This window comes from Calonectris borealis, chromosome 3, assembly GCF_964195595.1.
Source record: "Calonectris borealis chromosome 3, bCalBor7.hap1.2, whole genome shotgun sequence".
Classification (NCBI taxonomy): domain Eukaryota; kingdom Metazoa; phylum Chordata; class Aves; order Procellariiformes; family Procellariidae; genus Calonectris; species Calonectris borealis.
Window position 1 is genome coordinate 70,654,437 of NC_134314.1, and position 25,960 is coordinate 70,680,396.

At 42.6% G+C, this 25,960-nt stretch overlaps 1 protein-coding gene across 7 annotated transcripts in view; it reads right to left on the reverse strand.

Moving 5' to 3' along the window:
- The window catches only part of TIAM2 (TIAM Rac1 associated GEF 2), a 183,493-nt gene that overhangs the window by 144,280 nt on the left and 13,253 nt on the right, over nucleotides 1-25,960 (reverse strand). The window lies entirely within an intron of this gene.

Genomic DNA, 25,960 nt, shown 5'->3' on the forward strand with positions numbered 1-25,960 from the left:
GCTACAAAGCTCTCCCATGGAAATATTCTTGCACCAGCCGAGCCAGGCTCTGAAAAGCTGGCCACTGCTTTTGAGCAGACCGATACGGAGGAACCAGCTACCCACACCACCTGAAAACGGTAAGACAGAAGACATAGCCGCTCTTCTTGTTCAATGCGAATACGCTGAAGATGGTGTCTAACTGAGCTCCCAAAAGCTGGCAAGGAGAACTTTGTGCTCTACAAAGTCTGTCATTTTCATGCTGCAAAGTGTCAGACTGTATTACAATATTTTCTGTGATGTTTAAATTGGCACGGCTGATTTTCAACAGCTTCTTCACGGCACACAGCACCTCGTCATAAAAATATCCTTATTTCTACAACAGTTAAGCTGACATATCACAGAATTAAAACTAACACAAGAATTTTATTGTACTCAGCTTCAAAAGGCAGATCTTACTGAAAAGCCAGATGATGGAGTCAGTATACAACAAAACAGATTCTCAACTAAAATGTTACATGTAAACATGTAAAATAGAAACTAGGAGTTACTCCTCCATCTAAAGCTGTGAAGTATACAACTAGGACAACATAGTACTAGAAGTTTTCTTTTTCTAAGATTACTCTGTGGAATTAGAGCAAAGTCCCAAACTGACTTCACTGAAAACAAAGGCTGTCCTATTAAAATAAAATGCAGACAAAATAGCAAATAATACAAGCTGCAAAACCACCATACAAAAGGGACAAATTAACAATGGGCCAGCAAAGTAAAGAGCAGTATCAGGCTGCAAGTTACACCCAAGAGGAAACGTGAGTAATAAGGTGCAAGTCATTATTTTTCTTAGTTGTTACCATAAAACCACTTGTAAAGTTCCACAAAACAGAGACTTGCTTTGCTGGTGGGGAAGGGTATGTATCTATCTACACAGAATATTTAGAGCACAGACCACCAAAACCCCCCTCATCGTCGCTGTAAGAGACACGGAGGCAAGCGCTGCAGGGCAGGGCTGGGAGTGCCACGATGATGGCGTTCAGGTAACACCGCCGTGATCCATGTGTCACGGGTCCCTTCTGTCGCAAAGTTCATAGCGCTGCTACCGTGCCTGACGTGTACTTTTTGTCATACTTACTTTCCCTACACAATGGCACAGCATGCATCCGCTCCTCAAAGAGACACAGCGCTTCCTTCACCATGGTACCCAGTTCCGAATGCCAGCAACTAAGACTCAAAAGACTTGGACAGTAGCTTGCAAAATCCCTGAACTGAGAAGTGCCCTTTTTCTTCCCGTGTTCCAGCTCACTGCAGAGAGCTGCTCAGGCATTTTCCCCTTCCTTCTGGAACACATTTCCAGCTCTTCACAGACAGGGCTTCTTTACTGATGCTTTGATAGACACGGAATGAGACCTAGTATGACGCTAAATACAGTATACACCTGTAATTTCAACAATGTAGAGTTAAACTCTGCCTTCATGGGTAAACCCGACTCCCCTGGATTTTTGCTGGCCCATAACTATAGGGGAAATGCAGCTGGCTGTTAGCTAATGACAGCCGTGGTGACCTCACGGTACTAACACTCAGTCATCCCAGGTTTGTAAATGTACAGCTAAAACATTTCAATCTGGGCAAGAATAGGCAGAAATGAGAGCACAACGTAACGTTTATAGGAGGCAGATGGTGTACTACGTTTGATATAAAAGAACCAATTTATGGCAAAGTAATACGAGAGCTCCCTACCAGTCAGGTCTTACTTGGAGACTTGTTAAGGACGATATCCTGCTCTGTTTGAAGAAAAACTTCCTGGCCAGGGAAGAGGGCCAGATTTTCTGAAGTGCTTCCAGCACTCCCAGCAAGGTACCTCTCAGGGGGGTCACAATGCTCCCCCGCAAACAGTCCATCAAATGTTGAAGGAAGTTTGCCATGGTGAATACAAACTTCCCAGCAATGCTCTGCCAGCTCTGTGATACCCGTTTCCCTATATCTGCACAGTCCTGAATAATAAGGCTTAACATAAGGAAAATCCATAGGCCTCCAAATAAAGGGTAGGATGTTGCTGCATACATACAGAGCTTTGCCCATTCAAGTATCTTTTTATAGCAGGCTAGGAGGAAACAGGCATCTTACACCGCTGATCTTACAACACTCCTTTTTTCCCTTTCCTAAAACAAGTCTTTTAATACCAAGGATTCTCATCAAACTTCTACTGAGGGCAAAGCACTTCTGAAGGAATCAATCTGAAAAAAATCTTTCATGCGTCAAAAAAAAGAGAAAGTAGTAATTAAAAGACAAAGAACTGCTATACTAAAGTAACAATCACATAAACCTCACACATCCCAGACGGAGATTCTAGCCTCCTGTGTACTAACCATGACAAAACCCCGTGCCCTAAACATGGCAAATACAACACCATAGGCTCTACCATTTAGTTAAGGACAGACAGGTAGGCATAGCTGTGAATGTCTTAACAGAATAGATTAGACAGTAATTGCTATGGTACCAGAACTTCAGTTTGTCATTAATCTCGTACTCACACTTGCATTTTCCTGCTGAACACAGGGGCACACAAAAATAAACACCAGCAAAAAGCTAGCCGGTATGGCAGTGAAGTAAAGACATTAGTACAAAGATACCAAGGGCCCTTCCAGCTCTATTGTAAAGTAAGAGTGAATTACATTATACATTCAATAGCAACATTCAAGTCACAGACGTAGTTCTTCAATTGCTATCTGGGAAGGGCTGTACAAACACAGGGTAGGTGCTACCTGCATGAGCAGGGAGCAAACACCAACTGTTGCGGATTTTTTTGCTGGGTTGCCAGACATCTTCAGTACAAACTATAGCCCCTGGTTAAATCCAGCATACAATGACCAGGTGCTGAGCAATTCAGCAACACAACTCTACAAACAACTCCATTCGTCTCAGCTGTAGTACATCTCCTACGTTGAAAGGGAGGTATGAGATGCTACCAAACCTCAACAGGTCTGGCAAGAAGGAAGCAGAGAGGTGACACTTGTTCATGTGGTTCCCCCGGAGAGTTAGCTGCTTGTAGCCAAATTACCGACAGCACAGTGCCCTCCTATAAAGTGCACTGCGAACAGCTCTCCGGGATAGTTATGCACAGTATATGCATCCAGACCTTGACCTCCCCATCATCAGACAGGAGAGAGATTTTAACTTCTGTGCCATCTATGTTCAACCAACAACCAGTGAACAGCCTTTGGGAGCTGTTGTAGCTTTCTGCAACAGTCCATCAGTTTTTTGCACGTGGTTTTCTTGGATTTCTGCTCCTCCCCTTTCCCCTGGAGAAACTTGGGAATAGTGCAGATCAGATGTAATACCATGGAAAGCTGCTCCTGCTTACAGAAAAAGAAAAAAAATCCCACAACTTTTTCAGTCCCATCGAACAACTCTCAATGTGCCAATGTACTGGACACGCACATTCAGCGTACGTTCAGTATAAGCAGCAGCCCAACTCCTGGGAGTCCAGGCTGCCCAGTGACGCACTGAGCATCAGCTCTGCTGACAGGCAGCGTCCCCGCAGGTCCGCAAGAAGGGACCACCGGGACCCGCCCGGCCTGCCCGCAAAGGCAGAAGCCGTCTGCGCAAGGAAAGCTGGACTTCACTTCCCTGGGCCTGGGTGTTTGTTTCGGGAAACTTCACATTCCCAAGCAGAGTTTCGGGATCAACCCTAACTGCTCTGTCAGATGCAGAACTGAGCCAAGCAGGTATGTATGCCCGGGATGATCCAAGGCGTTTCTTTCCCCGCCTTTCTTGCTATTTTCAGAATATATTTCTGGAAGCACTTGAAAGTATTTTTTTATTTTTGTTGATGATTTACATTTCAGGGGCAGCACACTAACAAAAGTGCTGACCTTTTTCCTAACCTTTGATTGATCCTATAAGAAAAAGGAACATCTTGTTAACGTTACGTACCTTTAATTCACTGGTTCCACACAAAACTAATGAACATCATCTAAAGCCTCTAACTTTCTACTCAGCAGTTTAATTAGAAAGATGATCACCGATTAATCCACTTGAGTTACTCTGGGGAAGGTGTGACTGAACAGAGATCACTCCACCCCAGAGAAATGTGCATTAATTAGTTCTGCATTAAACTGCTTTCCTCTCTATTCAACTTCAAAAAAAGAGAGCAAAAACCCACAACACAACAAGAAAAAAACCAAACTTTCAGTGTTAAACTTCTGAGGTATTTTTTATTTTACTTTATTCTTTAGGAAGTCTCACATTTTCTTGCCTTGGATTTCATAGCCACCTATTTAATTTTTTTGAATTATTCTCTTTTTACAAAATAAACAAACCCAGGCTGGAGGTTCAATACACATTGAACTGCAGTCATGAATTAGCTGGCTCGGGCAAGCGACAAAGGACGACACTGATACCTGACGGGAATGTACACAGTGTTACGTCCATACCACAACTGAAACCAAGTATACTCCCGTCCAGCAAGTGGTTTCAGTGTCCCACCTAGGAAGACAATCAAAGAGAAAACCTTATTTAAAGGTTTCCTCACTCTTTTTTAAGCTGTCATCAAAATTTCTCCAGCCGCAGGCTGGCCTACAGCCTGATCATGAGTCTTCTACCCCTGAAAAACAGGTAAGCCTTCTTTGACCGTATCTGCGCACCACGACTCACGCTGCCCTTAGTCTGGTAAAGCTCATGCTTCACCTGCCCTTAGGGTCACAATTCTGTCTGCTGATGCTCTGAACAGCAAGAAGGACTGGCTAACTTTTCTCCTTCCATGAAAATCCCGTCCTGGTCTCTACACATGAATAGAAAGCATCCCCACGGCATGACCTTCTCCTTGCCCGCTGCCCTGCGACCAAGGGGCAGGCCATCTCCTTCCCTCAGGTCTAGGGACAGAATGGCCGATCCCCAGGTGATTTCAAGCAAATAAGCCTCCTGCTCTGTCTCCCTTTGTCCAGGAAGGTCTCCTGCAAGGTGGCAGGTAGAGTTGGTGACACAGCTCTGTGTAGAGGAGCGGCCCAATCCTCCTCCTGGTCACCAGAAAGTGACATTAGGAAGGCAGGCATGGGGCAGACCAGACAGCCAGGCTGGGAGGAGCAGAGCTTTCTCTTCCACATCCTAAATTACATGCTTCATATCATCTCTTCTCCTGTGTATGCTTCTTCCTGTACTTGGCATTATTTATTCACTTTAAAGCACAAGCCACCACGCAGGACACACCACAGCCCTGCAGAACTCCTGGTACGTGGTTAGAGAGGATTTTTCCATTGGCTTCTGTTAATACATAATCAATACATGGCATCAGCAGAAGTCAAGCGAGAAAGCTGATCCTACATCAGCATGCCATTTTAAGAGCATCTAGAATCAATCCACTGTGAATCCCTTCTCTGTTGCCATTATGCCTGCTGGTGGAAAGGTTTGTTCTAAAATTGTTTATTTCAAGGTTATTTCATCATCAACAACAAGTTATCGAGAAAAGAAAATAAGTCAATGTTATTGCAAAGGACTGGGACCCATAACTAAATCTTACTGAGCCTTCTGATGGTCTTGCCAACACCCATAGATCAGTTCAATGATGCAGACTTAAAAAGAGCATGACCTATGGGGAAGGGACACAGAAATACCAGAATTGAGCCTGATCTACGTGAGGTCCATCACAAAACCACAGCTTTCTAGTGGTGAAGGGATTAAATCTGCAGAGAGCGCAAGCGAGGCCCCATCACCAGCTTGGGACTCTCAATTTCAAAATATTTTTGCAGTGAAGCAACTTAAGAAAATAAACATTCCTAGCCAGGCAGAGATCAGTCATAAACCTTTTCTGAAATGGAGATGAACTCTCTTATTGTGTATTTAAAGCAACACTATAAACCAGGCCATATCTATATAAAGCAAAGCTCTGGGCTTAAAGCAACAGCGGCGTTATCCTGTGTCAGAGCTCAGGCTGAATACTCCAGGAAAGACCCACAAATGGCACTACTGTTCAGGCCCCCCCCCCCAAAAAAAGCTCTTTCTTTCTTAAGCAAAATTTCAAAAGAAATGAAAACCATTTGCAGAAAAAAAAGTTAGAGATTATTTCTGTGAAATTCTCCATGAAGCTAAGACAACAAGCCAAAAAAAGTTGCACGTAGAAAGGTGAGCCTCAGATTTCCATAAAGCTAGCGACATTGTCAACAGGTCATTGCTCACATTTGGTCGCAGATACCAAACCTAACACTCAGATATTTACATTTTACAGATGATATGCTGTAAGAAATGCTTCAGAATATACTGCATTATCTTATATTTTTCCAAGTACTTCATTTTCCCTTTTCTAGCACATTCATCTTATAAAATTTTTTAGTATCTTATGTCATGCACAAGAAAATAGCCTCGTATTTTAAGTCTGTGTTTTCATCAGGACATTCATAATGCAACAGAAACAGTGGGAAAAACTGACTTCAAAATATTAACCTGAAATATAGGCCAAAATTCTGTCTTTTTGCTTAAATACGTTTGTGAAAAAATCAGCACATCAGGATAAATATTTAAGGGAAACACCAGAGTTGTTCCTTCCTACCTCAGCACCCAAACTCCCTGGGAAGTCACCCACCATTAACTCCAGCTGCCAGGCAGACAAACCTATAATTCGCCGCACTGATTAAGTCTTATCTAAGATCTTATAACACAGGGTCTTGAACTGCTTAATTGTTTTAGTTCTCTCTACACCCTTATGTTTTTTTCCAAATTAAGAGCATAAAGTTGACGCTGATGATACCATTTCCACTCACCTAAGTTTTAATTAGTGGCATTTTTGTTGGTGGGAGCATGCTTTGAGACAGGAACAATCCGTACAGAACATCCTAATAGCCTGAACAGGCTGAAAATGCTAAATGGCGTATCATGACTGCTGCAGGTTGCTAGGACATCCATGGCAACATTCACCTTTGGGTGTGAAACGTGAATGCAAATCTGAAGGGCAACAAAACGTCATTCTTCATCATGGTTAGCATGACAGATTAGCAGAAAGATTGTAAAAACAACCTAGTCATTTATACTGAGCAAACAATTACCTATTTATTGCAATCCTGAGCTATTTCTTAGCCCACTAACTTGGCCAACACTAGAGGTTGGCAAGTGCTTCCCTCTCCCCTTCCCTCTCACCTGCCCAAATATAAACTCTCCTTTCTGAAAAAGCTCCTGGTGCCTTTCAGGAATCACGACTGAGAAAGCAAAGATCTAAAGCATTTCTCACTAGGAGGAGTATTTTGTGCCTTCTGAGCAAGCTGAATATTTTAAAAGGGCTTAAGATAGGGAGAAGCAAGAGTTATCAATGCCATTATAAATGGGAAAGAACAAGAGGAACGTGGGAGGCGGGAACCCAAACTACATGAAGCCTGTAAACTCTGACTGGAACAATGCTGACATATCAATAGCAACTTCATTCCCACCCTGCAGATTGACTCAGACCTGGCCTTAGACTTGCCACCGGCCTCAAGTCCTCAACCTGTGTTACCCTGATTTCTTCAACAGCTTAAAGATAACATGCATTAGATTCTTGGTTTTTTATTTCAACCTTCATAAAACACCCCAGTAGTATTTTCATGCTTAGCTATTTTTAAATAAAATAGATAGATCCATCCCCTCTATGGAAGTCATGACTCCAAGGGTTGCAAATTTAAAATAACAAAGAACTATCAGTAAAATCCTAAAACCTGGCAGTACTAGAGCCTCCCTGCAATCTGGTAGAAAGAAAGGTAGAAGACAGAACGTTATTTTTCAAACCTTGTTCCCAAACTTCGGGCATCACACCTCTCACCCTAGACACTCCTGAGAGTGGTATATGGACCAGAGTATAAATTCTACTCCCAGCTTCATCAGAAATTGACTGTATAAATGATGACTAGTAAAACAGTAGTGATTTCAACTGCTTTTCAATTATTGTCTCAAGTATGCCTTGGCATAAAGCTTTACTGAATTGGGAAGACTATTAAATGCCGAGATACCTTGTCCTCCAACAAAGCAGAGGCAGCGGGAACCGTGGAGCTACCAGCCGGGTGCTCGGTACCACCCATCACATTCATCACCTCAGGCACAGACAGAGGCTGGTGGGGTTGAAGCATGTTTTATAAAGTGGGAGTTATTCGAAGATTTTATCAGCAAGCCTCTAACCTGTTCTTGCGAGCACGTGTAGATAACAATTTTCACCAACTCTGGTAGGTTGGTAAATCTGGGTTAATTTCCACGGGGCTGCAAAAAGCACCCCGACTCCCCCCCAACTCCCTGAAGGTATAACAACTCTTTGAAGGAATGGCTGGCTAAATAAGGTTGACAAACCTCTCTGATTTTCTGTAATGCATTCTTTTAAAAACAGTTGGAGTTGATCTGTTGAAAACCTTTCCAAGAGGTTTCAGCCTGAAGCAGAAAAAACACTGTGGAAATTTTTTGTATGAATGACTGAAGGCTGGCAAGAACTAAACGCAGGTGAAAATACGATGTTAGAATATGGGAGGCATGCTTAAAAGGTGCTCCTAGCACCTCTACCTGCCATAGTTTATATATAATATTGTATAATGCAGTTGGAAATGTAAAGGCATATTAAAACAGCTTTAAAATACTAATGGTCCACCCTTTCTGTTGTTGTTTCTTTGGTATTTTAAGGATTACTGCAGTTTTAGCAATATAAAGTATGAAACATCCAGATTTCTGTGCTGAAAATCCCTCTCTTGGGATCCGAGGCCAGGAAGGGGCCACCTGGTTCAGTCAGTCCTGCCACAAGCAGCCAGGCACTGCAGGCATCTGGTCTGAAGGGTCTGTGGATCATATAATCTGTCCGTCCACATCACGACTCACAAAACACGTCACAAGATCCGGCATGAAACCTGCAGCCTGCGGGAAGGGACCAAAGCCAGAGACACAAAGCGTACGAGAGAGCAAAAGAGACTGGAGACCTCACAAGTGTCCTACCACAACACGGGATTTTCTATACTAAAGGACGCAGCTCTACCACCAATCCCCATCATCCATGGAGAAAAAAATCAAGCTGCTAACTCCTAAAAAGGAATTTTGAAACAAATTATGTACAGCTTATATCACAAATCACAGCAGGTCCTTCGCCTACCAACCACATCCCTCTGGGTTCCCAAATCAGTGCACCCTACACCACCCCTGGGGCTAACGGGGTGGGTGGGTGGGGGAGTCACAGCCAGAAGACAACATTGAGCAAAACCCCCTCTGGATATGACCCTCTCCACTGTGCATATGGAGAGGCTGGAAGACCAAGCTCCTAATTTAGGCACCTCAGTAGATTGCTTGCCTGAGATAAAACAAATCTGAGCCACAGAATATCTTTCCTACCTCTTTTTGAGCAACAACAAAAAAAGAAAAAAAGAGGAAGAAAATTTTTTTCCAATGGAAATGTAGTTTAAGAGGCCGATACCCTGGTAAAAACTTAAAGTTATAATGAATTCCAGGATTCATTCAAGTACTCCCTTCTTAAAAAACATAATAATGAAAGGCTTACATATGAAATTTAGTAGTAATAACTTTGGGGTCAAATCCATAGTGATTTCTTTGGCAAAGCTTTCACTGACGACACTTAAAAGTGGGTGTTCCGCCTGAGAAAGGACTTTGGGATTGGCCCACACGCTGTATATTTAAGTCACCCCAGTCCCAGTATTATACAGCGCCAACCAGTCACAAAACCCAGCATTATTTAAACCATTTGCATGCCAGAATCTCCAATTGCAGGGTGCAAAAGCCAGCAGGAAGCATTGATCATTCCCTTAGTAGCAAACAAAAATGCAATCTTTTTTACTTGGCTTTCTTATGATACCATTTACCTTCTATAATAGCAATTGCTTTTTTTAAAACGTGGATTTGCACAGTATTCAATTTGCCAGTTTCCCCATATAGATGTAAATTTACTGAAATAGCTGTTCACAAAATCCAAAGCCCAAGGGTGGAGTCCTAAAAATAAACATATGTAGTTTAAGATCTTTTATATCCATACATGATAAGAAATCTGGTTCTTTTCTGGTGAGCCATAAAAGGGGAAGAATGGGAAAACCACAAACAAGCAAACAGAAAATAAAAATCCGTATCTTTTCCCCTACCCCCTCAAAATTGCATGGATACTTCAATGCAACCACTTGGCTAAATGTTTCAAATGTTGGTTTTTCGAAGTATTTAGCCATATAAACTACCCTTTTGTTTCTGTTGGCTCCAAATGTTCCTAGGCTCATGAATTCTTCCTTACGTCTTATTATTCAAAAAAATACAGCCAACATTGCCTTTATGGAGCAAGAAAAACCTGAGTATCATTTTCCAGTTAACTCTTCTGGATCTGCATGAAAGCGAAATCAGCAACAGCAATTTCAGGCCAGGTTTTCTAATCATTGCACCTAATCACTACCATTTTAAAGTATTTTATTTCCCAAGTAGTACCATAGAAAAATCTCTACAATCACAATGCAAACTCAAGTCACAAGAGCGGTGGAGCACACACTCTAAAAATGTATAATGGTCTACATACCCAAAAAACAGGAAGCAGTAGTAGGAGAGACTTACTGCCCTACTGAATTCCACAATCCCAGAAATATTTCAGACAGAAAGCATTTATTTTTTTAATTTGAAAGACTTAACTAAGTCAGACCTAATACTGATCTCCCACCCTCCAAATTCAAGTATTTCAGTGAATGTAGCCGTCATTGGCTCTTCTATGCTGTACTTTTACACTATCACAAAAGGAAATTTTATAACTGTCACCTTCTTAATCTTTCAAGTATTTTTTCAGTCTTTCGTCTGGCTTCTCTAACTGAGGTATCAGTGTCTAAACAAGCAGTTCGTCTCTACTTCCATATTTTTCACTTACTTAACCTTACACTCAGATGATGAATTTGTGACATAGCTATTTCCACAGCAGGTCGATGACTTCACAGCTAACAGCTCTCAGTCACTGTCTAAACAAGTCCATGAAAAGGCTGCTTCAAACTCCAGCCACCCTAGCAGGAATAAAGACAACACAAAGCAGTGAGGTCTCCCCCCTTAAACACCGCGGGCACACAATACGCAGGTCTTCCCCTTCGTTCCCCAAGACCTGCCTTCCTGTTGCGTTCTCCAGGACCAGAAGTGCCAGCCAGGAGGAACTCCAGATGACTCCAAACAGAAGAGTATTTTCCCTTGCAAGCATCTAAGTTTCTCCACCCGAGCCGAGGAATGAACTCCGCAACACGGCAGTGAAAATTTGCACACCGCTATTTTTCTGAAGAAGCGCTGCCCATCCCAGCAATTCCTGGATGAAAAAACAGTACTCAAACTACAAAACCATAAGCTTACAAGTTGACTCTTTCGTCAGAGAAACATGATTTCTTCCAACTTTAAGGAATGTGACAATAACAGCAAATCTGACCCTGCTTGATAAGTGGCAGGCAATTCTCCATATAAGGTGAAAAATGTGCTAGTGCAGCTCATGCAACACTGCTAATTCCTTGCCTGTTCTCAATATTCAAGAACATAAATGAACACATAAATCAATTTTGTAAGTAAACCTTTTGCACACTTACAGCTATAAACCATCTACACCATGCTCAGCACACAAGGAATTTTGAACTTAACCATTTAATCCCTTTTAAACACAGAGCGCATTTACGCTTGGTATGTATATCACAGTAGCGCATAAATTAATGTAAAACTGAGAGATCCCGGCCCCGTTCAATTCCTAAATTCCCTTTATACTTTACCATTCCCGGTCATCCCGTGCATTCCAGCCCCTGACTAACAAACTTGCTGCTGGCAGCGCATCCGGCAGGCCAGGAGAGGAGCCAGGAGGAGGGCGAGGAGGGGGCTGAGGGCTGGGTGAAGCCCGGCAGCCCGACACAGCCACGCGCCACTCCTTCTGCACGTCCCCCCGGCTGACCCGGGGTGGAAGCACCAGGGTATCGGCACAGGACTGCTGCTACTACTGTTCAGCATTTTTACCTTGGCTCTGATCGTCCAATAATCTCTATGTAACAGCAACAGAAAAATAAGTAGCGTTTACCTAGTTGTGCATTACAAAAAGATTGCAGGCATCGCTCACTAAGAGACTGATGGAAAGACTTCTATTGATTTTAATGATTGAATTTAACCAGGCTGTAACAGCAGAGAAAAACTATTTTATGTGATCCCTCCTCCACAAAGCAACTTATAGCATCTGCAAAAAATGTATCAGACCTGGTAATGAAATCCACTTTGTTCTGAAGTTAGACCCAAGCTCCAGTCCCCCCCATTTCACTGTTTTTTAGACCATTTTAATGGTCTGACAAATTGGCCAAAGGAACCAGCTGACACACCAATGGACTTCTTTTTTTCTTTTCTTCTGCGCCCCCCCCTCCCCCTTTTTTTGTAAGGAATGAAGTATCAATGGCCAGTAGGGCGTAAAAGAGAAGAGATTCAGAAAAAGTCCCCAGGGGTCTTTTGGAAACCACTCATAGCTGATGGGATTATCAGGGGACAGAAGACTTCCTAAAATCTTATTGGCAATGGGGAGAAAAAACCAAAAGGATTAACATAATTAAATTTTTTTTTAAAAAACCCAAAACCCTGAAGTCCATGAACTACTCCACAGAAGTTGTACTCTAGAAGTCAGCGACTTGTATGAGAGGCACAGAGGGGAAGTTTACACACACACTGCACATATCCATATAAAATATGGGTGGGGACAGTAGGAAAAAAAGTTCATGATTTTCTTGAACCTTTATGAGAAGACATGGAAAATTTTGATTGGATTAGTTTAGCCACAGAAATTTCTTCACATCAAAGAAGGATCAGATGATGGCTTCAGATTGCCAACCTTCCTAGTTTATCTACATTCAGCCAGCCTGTAATACTCGCAAGGCAAGAAAATGTAACATGATGTGCTGCGAAGACATCCCAGACTGCTTCATTGCTAGCATAAATGTAGGCTTCTATCGCATCAAATACTTAATAGCCAAAAAGTCAACATGGCCAGGAAAGGAGAAACAGAACACATTAAATGTCTCAAACGATAGGGATGAAAAGCGCGATCGGCACGTGAGTTATTCTAGTCCTTCACAGCTTTGCTTATTGCAGATCCCATGAAGTGCAGGTTATTGGTCTGCAGACAGAGCGCAACGTGCTGCAATGTCACAGCTATCAAGAAACGCAACAATCAGGGACGACTGGCTACAGTGACTTCTTCTGAGGGGTTTCTCTCCTTCTATTAAACAACGACAAACACCTTGTCAAAACTCTTCCACTTCTCCTTTAAAACATTTTTTGTCTTATCTGAAGGACCGACTTCATGCACCAGGCAGGTCTTCAGCCTCTCCCCGTGACAGCGCCCTGACACACACAGAGCTCTAGAACTGAGGGGGCTGAAAATGAAGAAATTAATCAATGTGCATTCACCAGCTAATTATCCTGCATTTGGCTAATCACGGTAGTATTAAATCATTTATGTTTGCTGACAACGCCATGACTAGCTTCTGTTTAACTTTCTGCGTCTCGTCTTGCACTTCTGTGAAATGACAGCACTGTCTGGTCTGCGGAGCTTGAATGAACTGCCACAATGTGTGACCCATCCAGTACTGCTCCTGCTGCTGGGCTCCTCCACTGCTTACTTTCCAGAAACATCTCGAAATTTGTGCATCCTATTATTGACCCAGTATTCCTAGGATGATTTCTACATTTAATCAATTCTAATTATTAAGATAATCTAGTATACCTTGATTGGCGAGTTACTTTTGAAGGGATTACTTTGTTACTTGACAAGTTTAGACTAATTTCTGAGATGTAACTTGCAGAATTCCACTTGAGGAAGCGCTAATGAATCCACCAAAACCCCTGAAACAAAACAAAAAAGCGCAGCCTCGTTGACGTGATCATGCCGCATACACTTCACAACCTGTACTTATTGCCATTTATGAAGCATTAAGAGCATGTTTCATAATTTAGAAATTTGCCCCCTCTAGGTTTTCCATTTCCGAAAAAGGTAAAGGTATACTATAATATAAACCTGTTAAAAACCTGAAAAAATAATGAGAAGGTTTGTACCAGACCCCATTCCAACCATTTGCAAAATGGACTTTAATACAAAGAGAGCCACTATCTTGGTGGCCTCAAAGAATCATAAAACTGCATGCAGTTTTAACAAGTATCAAGAAATACATCCACAACCAAGAAAAGAAAGGATGCATCAGGAAAGCTTGATGGAATAGATTAACAGCTTCAGGAGATTAATATGTTTAATATATTTCTGGGAAACAGAAAGCAAAGAAGGGGTCTACTCTAATTACAATACTTAATTGCCTGCAAAAGTAAAAACAAACCGATCAACAACCACAAGAACAACAAAACACTTGAGGTGAAACGCGTTTCTTTTTGCAAAATAAGTATAAAACCAAATGGGACTGTTAAACTGGATAACAAGCTGTCTTCTGTCACATGAGCTTTAAACCAGAGAGGCTAGTGAACACGCACCTAATCCCAGGCACGAGCCTGCTGCCATCCAAATCACTGGGAATAGTCGCATGCTTAACATTGGATATATACTGGGCTCACTGCAACAACCGATAGTTTCATTCGGCTAAAGCCACTATTATAATTAAAAATCAGAAAGAGCAGTGTTACCATGTGGACAGGCAGAGAGCATCAGCTAAAAGGTTTTACCACAGCAAGAACTCCAGGGAATTGGCACCCTGCCTTCAGAGCAGTGACCTAGAGTCGAAGGCATCGCTTCCTATTCCAAATCAGCTAGGACACAAAATCCTCACTCACTAAAAAACTTCTCCAGAAGTTTCTGGCTGTCGGAGATTCTGTTTTGTTGACTTTTTTTGCATAGCACCTATTGCCTTACTATGTAAAGTAGCACAGCCCGCAAATTACTAAAAGGCAGCAAAGCATCGCAGTGATATGCATCTGGATTTTAGGACTCAAATTACACTGTTTGCTGTGTTCTATAAAAGAAAAAAAATCAGGAGAATTAACTCTAAACATTATTTAATTCTTACAGAATGACTCTTTAAGCATGTTTACAGTCATTCACATCTAAGGCTTGTTCTCATTTCCTGGAACCTTATCTCATCTAAATTCCATACGGAAGTTTTTAGTGGTATATGAAGATGCGTACAAATTAGCCATGCTCCAATTCATTCAGATGAAATAAAACAGTAAATTTAATAGGGATGAAACTAGAGCTGTCAAATTATATCTGAACTAACAAAAAAAAAGAATTCTGACCTTTTTGTACAAATTTACTCTTAAAGGACCTATTATATAGCCTTAATTCAGAGGATAACTCTGATGTGGCTTCCAGTTGACTCGTTTTTCATGCAGGGAATGCAAAAGGGAATGTTTATTACCCATGTGATAGCAAAGAACTCACATGGCTAAACCACGAACTTGGAGCTTTTCAGGGTTTAGCGCTTAAAGCTTTGGAGACTATGGCTCCTATTCCAAAACCAGTCCAGAAAGCATGGCAGGAACCAGGATAAGATACAGTAGAGAGAACTTTTGCTGTACCTTTACAGACATGGCTCCCCCATAAACTTCCCATGAGCTTTTAAGGACACCATTTAATCATTCCTATCTTTTCTCTGCAAGATTTTATATATTATATATACCTATAAGTATTATAAATGTGTGTATATCAGTATACAATAACTACAATGATACATATAATAAAATGCTAATAATGAATGGAAAAATCTTTACTCAAAGCAACGATGAACAAATTATCAATAATACTTCGTACCGTAACAACTAAGTGCAATACGGTAAACGATGTATTATGAATTCAGCTTTTACTAACAAGCAACCTCAACTAGAGCAGTTCTACAAAGAAATACATAGAGATGAATGGAGAAAGCCATCAGCAAAACATAAAAGTTCCCCATAAAAAGGTCTTTGGCTGAGGAAGATAACTGCACAATAAGAATCTCCTATCTCAAGAGGATATAGAGAATAAAAGTGAACAAAAAGTTAACGTCAAGCTCCCATCCTGAGATCCAAAACCAGTTAGCTCCACATAGCTGCTTGAAGTATTTACCAAACATGTTTTATTTGGGAGACTGTCTTCCCTGTAACACAGAAGTCCCAGTGAAACATGAAATACTGCAAGAAATAAAAACAATGTCAGCATGTGGATTAGAGGAAATAAAGAACTGTTCCAAACCAAAGTGAATTGTTTTAAAAGAAACAAAACATTTAAATGGGCTTATTGGTCAAGCACAGCTCAGAAACTGAAAAATCTTTTATTATGTTCTTGTGATGGGGGAAAAAGAAGTAGTAAAAGGTAAGTATTTTAAATAACCCAGACACTTTTTGTGATGATTCAGCCCTATTTGTTACTCCTCACAGCTGGCAGGCTGAATGTCTTAATTTCCACACCAGTTTTATACAAGTTAGAAGTAGCCACTGATTAAGAATTGTCTCAGTCTGAATTCAGTGAATGGCAATTAATATCTCCTCTCCTGTACAACTGGGATTCAACGTTCATGAAGCACGAGAGGACAAAAGTAATTGACTAAAGACAAATTTCAAAGCAGTGATAAAAGCCACTCTTTACACTTGTTCTCAGCCCTCAATACACACTGCCATTTACAGCAGAAGGTTTAGTGAATGACCTATCGATATTGGCCTTAGGTGACACCTTCTCCACACAGATAACTGTGCACGTGGAGATCTTGCAGGACGTGTTCTCTCAATGAAAACGTTGGCTCAGAGATTTGACAGTGACAATTCATTACAGATATTTTCACCCCAAGCATTACACCAGCAAAAACCCAAATGTTTTACAGTGCTAAACCCCCTGTGTATCGTTCCAGGAAACATTTCATCCTAACAACATCGCTGACGGCCAAATACTGCAGGCAATCCTCATCCTGCCAGTGAAGGGCTGCCTCCCAGTAATGCATATCCTGATGTCCCGTGTAGCCCAAGTTTAAACACCTCTAGGGACAGGGCTCCCATCCTTTCCCCAAAGAAATGCTCTACTACTTATGAGATCTAACTGTGAAGATGCTCTTCCTTTTACTCAGATTAAACTTGCTAGTAAACTTAGTACTTGCAATTTTTACCATTCGTAATTCCTCACAGTATCTTAAGTAATAGCCCCTTCTGCACAAGGGTTATAGCTTTCAGGTGTGCCAACTGGTATGTTAGCCCTCTCCTCGTGACCACTAAGCTAAGCTATCCCATGTTCACATCTTCGTTTACTCCACTTGAATCAGCCTTCAGTATGTGATCATTTGTTACTCTCTTACAAACTCTCTCCAAAATACAAGCAATGTCCTAAAGATCATAAATTTTTAGACTGCTGTGAACTGCCTCATAGTTTATACTCCTTCCTACTGCTGCGGTGCCCAGACCTGAAGGCAATAACACTAGTTTGCCGTGCAAGAATATTCCATGACTTTACAACCCCTACTGCCACCCCCTGTGCCTGGTCCCACCTTCCCCTTCCTCCAGTTATTCTCAACTTCAGCAGTACCCCTCAAATTCAGCTCCGTCTCCTCAACACTTAGATCACCCTGAAGGATTTGCAGACCATCTTGAACTGTTTACAAGTACCAATCTTCTTCCTCATCCCTCTCCAAGGCAATCTCGCGCTACTTTTGAAGAACGCACTGGAGACCGTCAGACGCGTCCCTCCTTTGCCGACGCGGAGGGCAACCAGCGCCGAGCGCTGGGGTCACGCACAAAGGCTCTCTCCAAGCCTCATCCAAAACGCTTACTGACGCCGCAAAATTAATAAAATCTTTTCCATTACCAGCGGTAACAGGCGAAATCCAAGGCAGCAAAAAGGATCTGTGGCTTTATAATATGCTACTCAAAATATCTGCTGATGGTCACAAGACAGAAAGAATAAGCCAAAACAACTGTATGATGTAGTCAGTTGGCAACTGGGGAAAATCACACACAAAATGAAATGCGTTCAGCACTGTAAAAGCAGGGCTGTGGGAAATTGTTGGTTCTCCATATAAGGATCCAATATTTTTTCAATTTGCCAGCATAGCATAAAGCACATAAAATCTTAAAATAAAATTCTAAATGTTAACCACGAAGAACACTTTTTACAATATTTCTTAAGAATGTTAATTCTGTACACCCATGAGTCCCGATTTTACAATTCGCAGCCAGCCTAAATAAAAAATAAGAATTTTTAAATTGTCCATATAAAAAGTCAACCACCTTTTTAATTGAGAGTTAGAAAAGTGTAATTGAAAATTACTAACCTCAACGCACTCATTAGTGACAAATCCTAACCCCAGTTAAACACAGCCCTAATAGGATTAAAGTGGCATGCAAGATGATGTATGCAGCCCTGGTATGTAAGAAAAGCCAAAGAAAAATCTGGATCCATCCGTAGAGTAGGGATCAGACAGAAAGCCCTGGGAGCAGCTGCAGCTCGGTGCCCCAGGTGCACACGCACCCTTCCTGGTACCCTTGCTGGAGCTACAGATGCTACTCACCAGCACCCTCAGGACCGCAGGCGCTGGGAGCGTGCCCCACCGCCGCCTGGAGATACCACTACTGGGTCCAGAAGCTGCAAGGTCACTCAAGCTCCTGCAGGAAGGAAGCGGGCAACAGCACGGCGCGCGCCTCACGACAAGGCGTTTTGCAGAGCACAGCCGCCCTTTTCACGTTTTTAACAGTCTTTTGGCACTCCCCCCACCACACAAAGCTCTTCAACAAGCGGGCAGTTTGGTCCACCACTACAAAAATTGCACGTACAGGTAAGAAGATCCCAGGCTGAGTTTCATGGTCTCGAGGTCCTTCCGTGAGCACCAGAATCATTGGGCATGAGGTTTTCTATTGATCACATGCCACTGGCTGCACATCTAAGGAGGCTCAGGAGGGTAAATAATTTTTTCCCAAGTCAATTGTAAATTGGCTTCCTAAATTGTCTCCAGATCCTTTCCAGACAGCAGAATGGAAATAATTAGAGGTGGTTGGAAAATGGAATTTTTGTCCTGCGGGTAAAGTCTGATAGTCCTGTACTTATTTTTATCCTGACACAGGCCAAAGTGTAAAAGCCTTAAAATATTTAGTAAAGCAAAATACTGCAAGGTATTCTGATACATACTGAAACAGCATCCTGAACACACTCTGACCTATTTTGCTTATAGAGAAGAAGTTGAACAGAAAGCACCCTGAGCTCGATCACCCCCGTGCCGGCTGGGGGGTGAGGGGTATGAGACCCGACAGGCGCTGCCACAGACGCGCGCACCCAGGCCAGGCGAGCACTCCATACTTGAGGGTGACCTGCAGCGCCAGGGAAGGGCGACCAACCCTGCTGCCTAAGGGCTAGAGAGGGGTCTGGGCCGGCAGCCACCCCAGCAGCACCAAAGGGCACGAGGGGTTACACAAAGGGAACTTTCTAGATTTGGCAGCACACCCCCCACGCGACGCAGTGCTGGACGGCTCCCTGGCCCCATCACACAAAGTCACTTCCAAAGCCTGGGAAGAAACCAGGCCACCACTGCAACTCCCGATGGGCAAAGCTGCTCTCCTCCAGTAAGGGGAGCAGCCCAAGTCACGCGCCTGGACAGGGAGGACCGGGGGAAGGTGGTGTTGCCCAGGCAAGGCTGACGGGGCCAGGCAGCGGGGTGCAGGAGCCATCACCTCCACCCCTACAGCACCTCCCCACCCCAACGCAACCTGCGCAAGGATGACCCATTCCTCACATGGACACGACACCAGCCCATGTAAATGACTTCGTTTCCTCCCCGAGATCCTTTCTGCCCCCCAAGACCCTGTGGTAGTCACTAGCACTGTTGACACAAGCTCTCCGCACACCTCCTCCTCCTCCTCTCACTCTGGGTGGGAGACAGGAGGACAGCAGGAACCGCATTTAATCACCACTCCTTTCTTAATCTTCTGAGGAAAAATTTACGTGACATGTTCTGGAGGTTTGGGGGAGGAGGTTCCCCCCCATTTTAAAACAAACCTTTGTTTCAGTCAGCAGTGGTTCATCCTAACATTTCCTGCTGCTTACTGTGCAGGCAACACTCACCTGCCGCTCACATGCACACCGACTTCTCCATGGAGAGTGGTCCCGGGGGGGAGCCAAGATGCCATGGGGAAGTCTGCAGAGAAGTGATCTGTAAAAGTTGTACACAAACCGTGAACAAGAGTAGAAGGGGGATTCACTCTCAACACCTCGTAGAGAAAGGAAGAATACATTTTCCCTCCTGTTCTCCACATACAGCATGATGCTTTCTGCTGCTAACCAGAGATACACTGTTGAACCGAGGACCTAGGTAACTCTAAGTCAAGTAAAACTCTTTCTTCCTGACACCATGGAGACGGATGCTTAGAATCACAGAATCATTAAGGTTGGAAAAGACCTCTAAGATCACCGAGTCCAACCCTCAACCCAACACCACTATGCCCACTAAACCATGTCCCTAAGCGCCTCATCTACACGTCTTTTAAATACCTCCAGGGATGGTGACTCCACCACTTCCCTGGGCAGCCTGTTCCAAGGCCTGACCACTCTTTCAGTACAGAAATTTTTCCTAATGTCCAATCTAAACCTCCCTTGGCACAACTTGAGGCCATCTCCTCTCGTCCTATTGCCAGTTACTTGGGAGAAGAGACCAACACCCACCTCACTACAACCACCTTTCAGGTAGTTGTAGAGAGCGATAAGGTCTCTCCTCAGCCTCCTCTTCTCCAGGCTAAACAACCCCAGTTCCCTCAGCCGCTCCTCATAAGACTTGTTCTCCAGACCCTTCACCAACTTCATTGCCCTTCTCTGGACATGCTCCAGCAACTCAATTGCTTCATACAAGTCATCCAAGTAGGATGCCTCATGGGAAAACCTTCAGTGCCATCACTTTGTTAGGGGTCTTCTCTGCAGCTGTTTAGCTGACAGAGCCATGGAAGTCCTGAGCAGATATGAATTCTGCATCATCTGATTCTTGGCTTCAACAAAATGCCCTTGACTAGTACTCCTGATGAGGATGACACCTCTGCCTGTAACTTGCTCTAAGCCACCATTCCCTCAATGCAACTTTCCATTGTAGAGCTAAGGAGGTCTCCCTGGCACCTTTTCCTCTTCGGGTCTTCTGGCAACCGTTCCCAGGCACAGCTGAAGCAGACAGGGCCTGAAGCACAAAATGGCTAGACATGGACACCAGAAAAAATGCTTATACCATTGTATCTTTCCCCAAAAGCTCCCTCCAAGCCAGAGCAAGGCAGCAGGGGAGGCAAAGGAGCCCTCGATTGCAGATGGGGAAGGGAGTGATTGCACTGGGTTCAGAACTTCACCTCTCCTAACCTTCCCATGTGGAAACGCTTCTTCCTAGCAGCTGTATACTGAAGACTGCTGAGTCTATGAGTAGAGGGCTCAGAAAAGAAGGTTTGATGAAGAAGGTGAAATACTGTCCAGAAAAGATCTCTTTTTGGTGGTTCGGACTTAGATGGCCACCAAATCAGAAATTAACTGCTTCTTCCTCTTTTAGTGTTTCTACACAGCAAGGCAAGCTTTGCAAGGTTTAAAAAAAAAAAAAAAAAAAAAAAATCAATTAACAAACTCAAAGGCAGTCAAAGAGCGGCAAGATACAAAACGATGCCAGTTTCCTTTCATCAAAGATGCAGATTCACAGGTTATGATGCCGACAGGTTCAAACTTGTTCTGAACAGACACAAGCAATCCCTGCCCACACTCAGAGATAACCAAAAGCCTTTTGAACACTTAGCATGGCTCTGGGCCAAACTAATAAACTCTGCTGAGCCGCAGGGACATCACCTTTAGCTCTGTGCCATCACCTTGGGCTCGGCACATGCTGGCAACGTTCAGTGCTTTGTGCTGGCTCAAAACATGGGCAGAGTTCATTCCCGGCCGCCTTCCCTGCAACACACAGAGAGAGCTGCCGTCACGCTCACAGCTTTGTCTTCAAGCCTTGACTTCAATCTTGGGGCCGTTCATACCCATTATCTGCATTACCAATCTAACAAAAAGCATTTCAGGCCAGTTTTTGACTCAGGTGTCGCTGTTTTGACAAGGCAACAGTGTCTTTCACCTGAAGTCAACGAAAGGTGTTGAAATGAGAGTCTAACTAAACTAATGCACTCAACTTTAGCTTTGAATTACACAGTTTTATGACGGCTTTTCTACTGAAAATTAGGAATTTATACATTTGCGTGAGACTTCTTAAACAAAACAGCGTTTTTATTCAAGTGTTTCTTTGGAAAGACTTCCTCAACCCTTCGAACAGCGCGCCTGTTTAGTGGGTTGGGTGGGGGAGCAGAAGAGGGACGATGAGACTTACACCGTGTTTACAGTGGGTAGACCTGCCAGGCTTCGATCCAGCTTTAAGACTTACAGCCTTTGAAAGCCCTTGTGTCTGGTCTTTGACTCAAAAATGACATCTCTACAGACAGACAGAGGGGTATGGGACTGTAAAACCAAAGCATATTTTCTTAACACTGCTCCAGAAATATACTCTGCTAAACGTGTAACAGATGCATGTTCCTCATTAAAAAAGTGTTGCTATACATTATGTCTTGGCTGTAGACAGATTCTGGCAAAGTCTGATACACTGTGGACATATAATTCATGTGTATAGTATGTGAACTCTGTACCCTGCTTCTCAACCTGTTGTGGATCTCGGGCCACGGAAATGGGAGTGAAGGGAGAAAGCAGATAGACGTGGAGGACCAGTGTGAGGCTGATGCTGTAACTGAGAAAACAACAAAGCTTTTGGACATACTTTTCTCAACACCATTCCCAGGCACCCAGCTTTTATTCCCACGTGTGTCGTGCACTGGAAAAGCAACACCAATTCCAGCTACCTTTCTTTGAGAGGAAAAAGAGATCATTACTTCGTGGTGACCATTTTGTTCCTTGAGTCATCTCTCACCTTTTGTTGAAATTTAACTTTTGGGTTCTTGGAAAGGTAGGTCCTAATGATGAATTACAATATTTTTTGGCCAATTGGGGCTTAAAACCAGTCCGTGCTAAGCATAACTTCGTAATCCACAGGGAGACCCTCAGTTTTATTCCTTGCCTGGTATTCAGACTTCCATTTAATTACTGGTTACTTAGATTTATAGGCAGATTTGCTAAAAACAGTGACTCTCTGTGTGCAGACAATAACCTTTTGATGGGTATGGTAGTAAAACTGAAATTTCTATGTAAACAGGACCAAACTTTAAAAGTAGCTGGTGTAGCTCTCTAATGAAATTGGCAGCACTGTGTGGGTACTTTGTCTTGGAGAATGCTAAATGGTGCATAGCCAGCATTTGCTCCATAAACTGTCAAACAAGAGAACCGCAACTGTTCGGTGATTTGTTTTTCTAATGTAGTTCTCCGCTATGGGAAATGTCTTTTCCATGACCAAATGCAGAAGCTGTAAAGACCCAAAAGAAATACAGGGGAGAAAGATGATGGCTAGAAGGTATCTCCCAACAGAGAAAAAAGGTAAAGGAAAACGTTTCTCAAAGACCCAGGTTTGGTAGCGTTACGAAAGAGCACAATGCTTAGGAAAGAATTACTTTAAGGATGCTATCATGAATTGTCAAGCATCAATTATGCTACTAGAACACCCACTTTCTTTTCCTTCATTAGGCAGTACTGACGATAATATTGTTGCGTACTTCAACAGAAAGAGCAAACAACAATACATGCATCTGGTAATGCTCCTGAGGGCCTTCTACTTTACAAAATGAAGCAGACTTTATCACCTTAGAAAGGCAGAAAATACTAACACCCACCTTCGTCACTGAAGAAACAAACACTCTGCAAGTAAGTGATATCTGAGCTACACCTCAGTAAATAAAGCGGTACAGGAGCACTGGTCCCAAGTTTCCTATTTTGTTCTATATTCCTTTTGTCATTTCATTGCGGTTTTAGGCTCATGGCAGTACCACAAACAACAACAAAAACGTAGTTTTGCTCATAATAATAGAGGGTAGGTAAAAATCAATCTTCACTACTGATGAAAGGATGTCCCTGATACAGATTTTAAAAGAACTGATATGGACTGACTTTATTTCAAATAGATGCTCTGGTGAAGTCTCCCTCTCAATAATGGAAAAAGCAGCACAGCTTTCCTTTTTCCTACTTCTGTTTAGACCAGACAGAAGGAAAGAAAAAAATAAAACACAGATTTCATCATCTGAATTCAAACCTCATCTGACTTGGTCCTTAGGAAGACACATTGCATGTAAGTATTTGTGACAGCTATTAAGGGGTTGATGCTGGAGAAGTAATCAGACACACAGTATTTTTACTGGGGTTCAAGTGTCCACAATATCCAGTGAAATAATCAAGGTAACCCTGAGCAGACTGCAAGACTCCTCTGTAACTGTAGATACTTCCCAATGGTGCAATTGTAGCTGTTAATTAGGTCTTGCTGCTGTCTGTTGCACACATTCAAGTGGCTGATGTAACAGTTAGTTGCCCACTACCCTACAATTTCCCTGCCTGCTGCCAGCCTAGGAACTGGTTGCTCCTAACAAGAGCAAAGGTAGGATGGGACTACTGCATGGAATTTGAGAGCTATTGGCAATAATACGCCAACTGTAACAAATCTGCTCAACAAGAAGGAAGTGTCAACACACATCAGTAGCCTACATCGCGACTGCCAAGAATCAAAGTTCGTATCATTTTACGTTCCTGAAATGTCAACTCAATTGCAAATTTAAAAATAATAGTTTTATCACTTTGCCAGTCATAAGACGAATCTTAATAATCTTAGTAATGTTGTGTTGACCTTGACCTGGCTTGAGACAAGTAAGTCACAGATGCAGAGAAAACCAGAAACCTACAGAGTAATTACAAAAAATAAAAATCACAGCCATGATATGACATGCTAAAACCATGTTCAATCCCTATTGCCAACTGCAATCCATATTATCTTTGGGAGATATTTCTAGATTAAGCTGCCTGCTAGCAGATTCTTCTTTTATCGAATGTCCAATGCATTACATAAATAGAAAAACCTTACAGAGGGGAGAGTATTGAGAGTGTTGTGCAGATATTTCCCTTTATTGCTGTTAACTACTGGATTGTGATACAACTTAAAAATTGTCCCCTAATTCAGAACTCCATGAGCCCAATGCACTTAGTTAAGGCAAAGGTTTTTTTATTTTCAGCAACAAAAATGATACTCTCACCAAATAAAAAATACCAAGGGAGGGGAAAGATTCATAGCAAGACCATGAACATGAGGTCATGAAAACCCAGACAAAGAGGGAGTTTTTTTTAAAAAAAAAAAAGTCAGCATGAGTAATAACACTAAAAAACAAATCCTTATAGTTATTTATAATAACTTAGCTTTTCAGGTGCTATTTGTGCTTTGTGATAATGAAAGAGCATAATAGCACTTAGCACCATTCAACATTTTTCCACATACGAAGGATTTTATAGGTACAGTATGCCAAACGGGGACCACAGTTATGCAGATAAATAGCTACACTGAAATCACTATTGTCAGGTGACACTGATTTATTTTGTCAGTAAAAATGAATCTCAAAGGAGCAGCACCATACCCGTTCCACCATCGGTTTCTGGCTTTAGCACCAGTACTATCACAACTGGAACTTCAAAGCTTGCATGCAAAAATGTGATGCAGTTAAATGAGCAAATGTATTTCTCCTACAGAAATAACTAACTGCTGTCATTTTTGAGAATCAAAGTGTTAGAAAAACTCACTGGACTTCCAGCGACAATATGCCCTCTTGCATGAATACAGCAGGCGAGGAATTTCCTTCCCTTTTTCGGTACTTTCCTCAAAAGCTGATGCTGAGTTGAAGATAACATGGAGAATAAAAAGCAGGGGCAGACATCTCCCATATACCCCATTCTTCCACCAGCCAGCTGAATAGGATAGACAACCAGCGGGAACTATAGAGTCAGCCGATACGTTTGCTTGGTAACAGGAAACAAAAGCTGATGGAAGGGGAACCTCTTCGAACTGGATCCGATTACGCCTCCTGGTGAGCAGCGGGATGGAGGTGAACATCAGCCTGCACGCTTCTTGAATGGAAGAAGCGTGAGGATCAAACTAAT